The sequence below is a fragment of the Rousettus aegyptiacus genome, unplaced genomic scaffold (assembly GCF_014176215.1).
Source record: "Rousettus aegyptiacus isolate mRouAeg1 unplaced genomic scaffold, mRouAeg1.p scaffold_m13_p_1, whole genome shotgun sequence".
NCBI lineage: Eukaryota > Metazoa > Chordata > Mammalia > Chiroptera > Pteropodidae > Rousettus > Rousettus aegyptiacus.
In genome coordinates, this window is record NW_023416284.1 from 185,521,142 (window position 1) to 185,528,282 (window position 7,141).

Below are 7,141 nucleotides of genomic sequence, written 5' to 3' on the forward strand. Positions count from 1 at the left end.
GTCTGAGTTTCTGCCGGAGCCGCGGCCATGCTGGGGCCTCCTCCCCACTGGCCGGCCTGCTCTCAGCCCCCCAACCTCGCCTTTCCCGAGACTGCTTCACCGATGGCGTGGAAGCAGCCCATCGCTGTGGCCCAAGGAATCCCCGTGGTCCTTGGGGGCCGGAAGGGTCAGGGTGGATTGTTAACAGAGAACGGCCCCGCTGGTCGGGACCGAAACGAGGACCACGGCCCAGTGGGGGTTTGCCGCGGCCCCAACACGTCGGGTGCCGGCCCTGACGGGGTCACCCAGCCAGGCTGACGAGTCCCAGGAACCGTGGCAGCTCCGGGGGTGACACGGGCTCTGGGTTCAGACCGACCCGCGCGCGAGTCCACGTCGAGCCACGCGCCGGCCGCATGGACACGGGGCCCCCGCGCGGGCCGCAGCTTGCTTTCCTCGCCCCTGACGGGCTGGCAGGTGTCCGCGGCCGTGGACGCCGAGCGAGGCCGCGGTGGCGGTCAGACGGGGCGCGACGTGCAGACCGGCTGGGGTTCCCCGGCGCGTCTGCTGCGGCCCCGCTGGCCGCCCGGTCCCCGGCGCTGCTGACAGACCCCGGTCCTGCGCGCCGTCTTCCCTGGGGCGGCGGCTCCCGCACGCCGATGGGCCAGGAAGCTCGTCAAAATGGGGGCGGACTCGGTGTGCCTGGAGTGACGCCGAGATTCTGCCCGCGCCCCGCACCCCCAGGCGAGGCCAGAGGAGGGGCGCCGTGGCCACCCCCCCCGCCGCCCCCGCATCGGCGCGTGGCTGAGGGGCTGGGACGCCAGTGCGGGGAGCGGCCTCGAGCCACTCACACCTGAGGAGCACAGGGACTCCCGAGGACATCGGGGATGTCCGGGGCACCCCGGGCCTCCGGAGCCTGTGTGGAGAGAGACGTACCCTGTGTTCCCACACTCCGTCCCCGCTCCCGCCACCGAGACCGGACGCAGGGCCGGGGGGCGGGGGTGCCCACTCCGCCCCGGCCGCCCCGCCGAAACGTCTCTCTGGGCTGCCGGCTCCGCACGGCCCTCTGCTCCGTGCGTGCGGCTGTGGCCAGCCGGCTCCACGTCCCCGTGCGCAGTCAGGCGCAGTGGGCTCAGCAAAGACCGCCGGAACGAAAGCACGGCTAAGCCCGGGGAGGAACGCAGCGCCAGGCGGGTGACAGGTGTGAGCACAGGCGGGCACAGGAGAGCAGGCCGGGCTCAGGCTGGGAGCCAGGCGGCCGGGGTGCCTGGCCCTCGGGCCCCGCTCAGTGTGCGTCAGGGGACCAGATCGAGATGGGACAGCGGTGTCGTGTGCTCGCCAGCCGAACGGCGGCCGCTGGCGTCAGGCGCCGGGGGTCGAACGTCTCTGCGCCCCTCGCCGTGTCGGTGCGGGCCTGGCCCTCGCAGACACCACGTGCAGACTCCGCGGGAGCATCATCGTCCGGCCACGCTGCCCGGGCCTGGTTGCCTCACCCCACCCCCCCGACTTCCCACACAGGCGGCATGTCCCCTGGGGGAGGGGTCGTGCTGTCCCGGACCTCGGGCCCCCACCCCGGCCCCGTGCCTGGCGCCCACAGGTGCGTGGTGGCTGTGGAAGAGATGAACCAACAACCCGACGCAACCCGGAGCTGCAGGGGCCTCTGCCCTGTGCCCTGGGTCACTTGAGGACTCGAGACGCGGGGGCCCAGAGCCGGGTCAGCGCGCTCTGCGTGTGAGGCACCAGGCAGAGCCGGTCGGGCGTGACCCCGAGAACCCGCCAGCATGACGTGTAAGAGAACCGGCTCTTTCCCAGGCAGCCCGTCCGGGGGCGTGGGCGGGGCCGCCTCCTGCGGTTCCCGACCGGGGCTCAGCGGTGCTGAGAGGCGTTGCTCCCCACCGCTGCCTGCGAAGCGCTCGAGGGCGCCACCCGGGTTCGGGCCTCCGTGAGGACCACTGGGAATCAGCACCCGTCTGTGCAGCGGGTCCGTGGCAGGCCGCCGAGCGTCTGCGCCGGTTCTCGGGTCCAAGTGGGCTTGGGCTGCAGGCCGGGCCAGGTGAGAGCCACTTGCCTGGACCTCCGCTGGAGTAAGCGCGGCAGCGGCAGCCGCGCCCCTGGAGAGACCCCTCGGGCCGAGGCCGGCGCTGGGGGACCCCGCGCCTGCCGCTCGCGGCCGTTCGCGAGGCCACACCGTGCCCTTTAAATGGACTTCGGAGCGCTTCCCAGCTCGCACCGCGGGGCAGACACTCAGGAGAGAGGCTTCCCAGGCCCCCGGCGGCCTTTTCCAACCCCCCCCCCCCCACAGGGCCACCGCGGAATGTGCCCGGCCTGCTCTTCAGCCTGGCGTTGGATCGAGAGACAGAAACGGGCCATAAAGGCTGTCTGGAGAGACGCCACGTTGTTTTCGACCGAATCCACGGGAAACAGCCCCGACCTTTCCATTTTGCCACGTGATTTGGAGGGCCGTTTCGTTTGCTCTTCAAAAACAAGCAACAACATAGTTTAGAAAAGAAAATACTTGATCCAAATCTAAGTGATGAAATCTGTGCGCTGCGGCTTGGCAGGTGAACGCAGGGTGAGACTCGGGCTCTTTGGGGGCGCCGGCTGCCCACGCCTACTTCACGCCCCGGGGCATCGCATGCCGCCGGAGTGTCCGAGGCTTGGCGAGTGGTGCCGAGCAGACGCGCAGGCGGCCGGCGGAGCGGGCGGGGGCGGGCGTGGGCGTCAGCGTCGGGACGTGCCCCCCCCCGGCCCGGCTCCCTTCTCGTCGCCGGGGCTCCCCGTCACACCCAGCATCCTGGTGCTGCAGGCGTGACCGCCGCCCGGCGGGGTGCAGGCCACTTGCCTTCTCCGGTCCAGCTGGAGAAGGGAGACGGGCCGGGTGCCTCGCACACGTGCCGCCTGCCGGAGAGAGGCACAGGGGGTGCCGAGGCGCGAGTCCATGGTGGTGAGACGCGCGTGCAGGGTGAGCGCCGGGCCGGGCGCCAAGGCGGGACGGTGCTCGTGGTTTCGTCGCTGCCGCGGCTGCATCTGCCCCTGTCACGTCCTCCCGGGCAGGCGGACGTGGCCACGTGGCCAGTGCCGCTGGCGTAACAGACAGAAACCAGTCGGCGGCCGGAGCGCCCGCTCCGTGTCCTTGGCATTTGTAGTCGGGGTGAGGGAGCTGCAGGGTGGGCCCCCGAGTCACGGCCGGGAGGAGAGCCTCCGGAGCTGGCCCTCCCTCGGGGTTTGTGGGAGAGGCCGCGGGCTTCCCCCGGCGCGCGGGGCCGGGCTGTGGGGTGGCCTCCCCCCGCAGCGGGACCCGCAGCCTCCCGATCCTGCATCTCCAGCCCGCCCCGCCTCCCGGGCACAGGCGGCAGGTGGGGCAGGTCGCGCAGAGGGCGTGGGCCAGCACGTTGCTCAGCGCCTGCAGAGCGGCTGACCTTCGGGAGCACGGCTGACCTTCAGGAACTCGCGGGCGTGTCCTGTCCTACGGTGTCAGCGGGACGAGACCTGGAGGTCGGATGGCACCCGGGGGCCTCCAGCCCAGTCTGCCCCGCCCTTGGCGTCCGGAGGGTCTCAGCCTGCACCCACGTTGTCTCTGAGCTCGTGTTGCACCCCGACGGGGTTGGGAAGCAGCTCTGGGGCCATGTGGTCCCGCTTGGCTCCGGCCGGGTGAGCTCGCGATGTCCGTGTGACCAGGGGTCTCTCCGAAACCCAGAACTCAGAACAGAGTTTCCGTGAAGACCAGATGGTAGATATTTCAGGCTTGGCGGGCCCTGCAGCCTCTGTCACTCACTCAGCGTGGCGGAGCCCTCAGGTGGCCACGGCCAGCACACACGGCGTGGGCCTGGCCCGCCAAGCCTCCGGGCAGGCCATGGCAGGCGGGGTTGCCCTGGCACAGCCTGCTGGCTCGCCTGCCCGCAATCTCTGCGTGGTGGCGGTGGGTCGAGCGTGAGGCCTTTCCTGAACCACTCCAGGAGGTAACCGTGGCTTGCTCTTCCGGTAGGATCGAAGAGCCGTCAAGTGGTCACAGAGAAACGTGGGACGCGCGCTTCCCTTCGAGCCCCCCTGGGCCCGAGCCGCCCTGCCTGCCTCTCGCTGGCGCGGGCCCTCCATGCTTTTCCTTCGGGAACGTCAAGCGAGTTCCATCCATCGTCCCAGCTGCCACTGCTCTCACGAGGAGACGCAGGCCCGGGGGGAACAACAGTCCTTAGCCGTGTCTGCCGTGGGCATGAGCGGCGTGTGCCGAGCATGTGCTGAGTATGTTCTAAACGCGTGCTGAGTGTGCCGAGTGTGAGCCGAGAGTGTGCCCAGCGTGAGCCCAGCGTGTGCCCAGCGTGAGCCCAGCGTGAGCTGAGTGTGTGCCCAGCGTGTGCCTGGCATGAGCCGAGCATGACCCCAGCGTGTGCCCAGCGTGAGCCCAGCGTGAGCCGAACATGAGCCGAGCGTGTGCCCAACGTGTGCCCGGCGTGAGCCCAGCGTGTGCCCGGCGTGAGCCCATCGTGACCCAAGCGTTGTGCCTGCATGAGCCGAGCATGTGCCCAGCGTGTGGCCTGGCGTGAGCCGATCAATGACCCACCCATCGTGTGCCCCAGCGTGAGCCCAGCGTGAGCCGAGCATGAGCCGAGCGTGTGCCCAACGTGTGCCCAGCGTGAGCCCAGCGTGTGCCCGGCGTGAGCCCGGCGTGTGCCCGGCATGAGCCCAGCATGAGCCGAGTGTGTCCCCAGCGTGTGCCCGGCGTGAGCCGAGCGTGTGCCATCAAGAGCAACGCCTCCAGATCCTTGTCTGCTCTTTCCAGTCCCATCAAACGCTGCTCGAGGGCAGGGAGCGGGCGTCGTCAGAGACAAGACCGAAACAATGAGACTGAACTCTGAGGCGCGCGTCTGAACTTGGGTGGAGCTGGCGCGTGTGGAGCCTCCAGTGAGCTGGCACGGGAGGCTCTGCGCGGCCCGGGGCGTCTGTGTGCGCATTCGCGGTGCTGGCTGCGGGGCCGCAGACACGCCATCTCCCGTCCCGAGTAGTCGCATCTCACTTTCGGGCTCCAAATGCGTCACTCGGCTATATCACTTGTTTGCTCGAGGCCTGGTTCTGGAACCCCAAGAACACTTTTATTCCTCTGAAAGTGCCGACAACGGCCGGCTGACCCTAAAGACAGCGTGGAAATGGGAATTTTCAGCAGCTTACTTGGCCGTCGCTGGGCACACACGGGCATGCAGTGTGTCACCGCCCGGCCGACTCAGCTCCCCCGTCCCTCCCTCCCCTGCAAAGACATTCTCTTTCCTTGCGCTTGGCTTGACCTTGACCCTCTTTAGCTGTGCCTTTCAAGAAAAGGAAGTTCACCTGACTTGGTCAGCACACGGGCGTCGGGAGCGGGACCCCTTGGAAATCTTTAAAAGCTCCCACCGTTAAGTGGAATCTCGTTCGTAGGGGTTCCCCTGTCCTCTTCTCTCTCTCCCTCTGTGTCACACACGTGGCCACGGCCACTGTCATTTGAAAGTTGAAAGACAGCAATCGACAGCGTGGGGTTCAACATGTGTGGGCAGCGAGCTCTGCGTTTTCGAGACGCCCAGTGTCTTACCTGAGGTAAATCGTGACAACCCCATGAGGCAGAGAGCTTGGGTAACCCCGTTTTATAGGCGGGGCACCCGAGGGGCAGAGAGGGAAGTCACCGTCCGGGCGCTCTGGCCCCAGAGGCCATGTGGCCGTGACCCCACGACGCGGCGCCAGCCCCTCGCCCGTGGCTCTCTCTTGTCCTCCTTGGTGCTGTCGCCCTACTGAGCCTGTGTTCCTCCTGAAGCTGGAAATACTCATTGTTTCACAGGGTTAGGACTTTTCTAGTATGTATTTAGAAGACCGTGATCACATTTGCGAGCTTCGTTCCTAAACTGCCAAAGAAGATAATGTAGATTTACAGTTCTGGTAGAATCAGGAAAATTATTTATTGGCAATAGAGAAACTTTGGCTGTGGTCTTGCCTTTTAGAACTTGAAAACATAGACCATGGAAGGCAACGCGTCAACCAAATCCTTGCAGAAGGCGGGCTGGGCGACGGGCCGGGCCCAGGCCAGGGGCACGTGCAGGGCACGGCGCGCACACAGCGCCCCCGCCGCGTTCTCTGAGGGCCGAGGCTCCAGGGGTTGGAGGCAGCGGTTTAGCCTGTTCGTTGCTGAATACGCCCAGAAAGGTACTCACTATTTCATTTTATCGATGTCATCGAGCACCTGCTGTGGATTGGGCACCATGCTAGATGAGGGACATGCAGTGATGGACAAGAACGTCGAGGCCCCTGTGCCCACTGAGGTGAGGACGGAGGAGAAGAGAATCGGTTCTTGTCTAGACCTCAGGCTCGGGGTCCAGGAAGCATTCACTTAAAGAGAGGCGGGAACTCTGAGCGGCAGGGTCCTCAGGGCCGAGGCCTGCGCAAGCTGCCGGGCTAGAGGCCGCCCCACAGGGCGCAGGGTCCTTGGCTCATCTGGCCACTGGGACATGGGCCCCGGAAACCCTGAGGAGGAATAACGCTCTAAGTGACTCTTGTTTGTTTCTCTTTTATTTTTATTTCGAGAACAATCGTAAGACGATGTGACTGGCACAAGAGCAGGCAACTATTCGAACGATCGAATTCGCCACGGTCGTCCCTCCTTTCTTCGCGTTTGTGTTCTGTTCGCCTTGACATCGCTGGCCGGAGAAGGCTTGCGAGTGCATCTGACCCCCTTGGCGTCCCCTGGGTCGCAGGCCACTGGCTGAGCTGCTCTGTGGAAGGCCCGGGAGCTGCTGCACGATCCAGCCTTTGAGATGTCTTCTAAGGAGGCGTTTCATGTCCTGGTAGCCAGCTGGCAAGAAACAGGAGTTCAATTCCCTCTCCTCCGCTTCTCGACAAGGCAAGTCTGCAGCTGCCGTCACGGCAGAACGGGGTTTTCTGTGGACCTGGCCGAGAGGGGCCAGGACAGAGACATGCTCTCAACCATTTCAGCTTCGCTTGTCACTGGCGAGCGGGCAGAAGGTGGCCAAGTGCTTAGTCGTCCTTCCATAAATGTCCCCATGCGGGCCTCGCATCTGTGCTCAGTCGTAGGGGAGACCCCTGCTGGGTGCCATAGGGGGGCCTGCACCCCACTCCGCTTGGCCAGTCCCCTCCTCGTGTGTGGCGTCTCCCCGTGTGCCCTGCTGAGAGCCTGGCACATGGCGGGCTC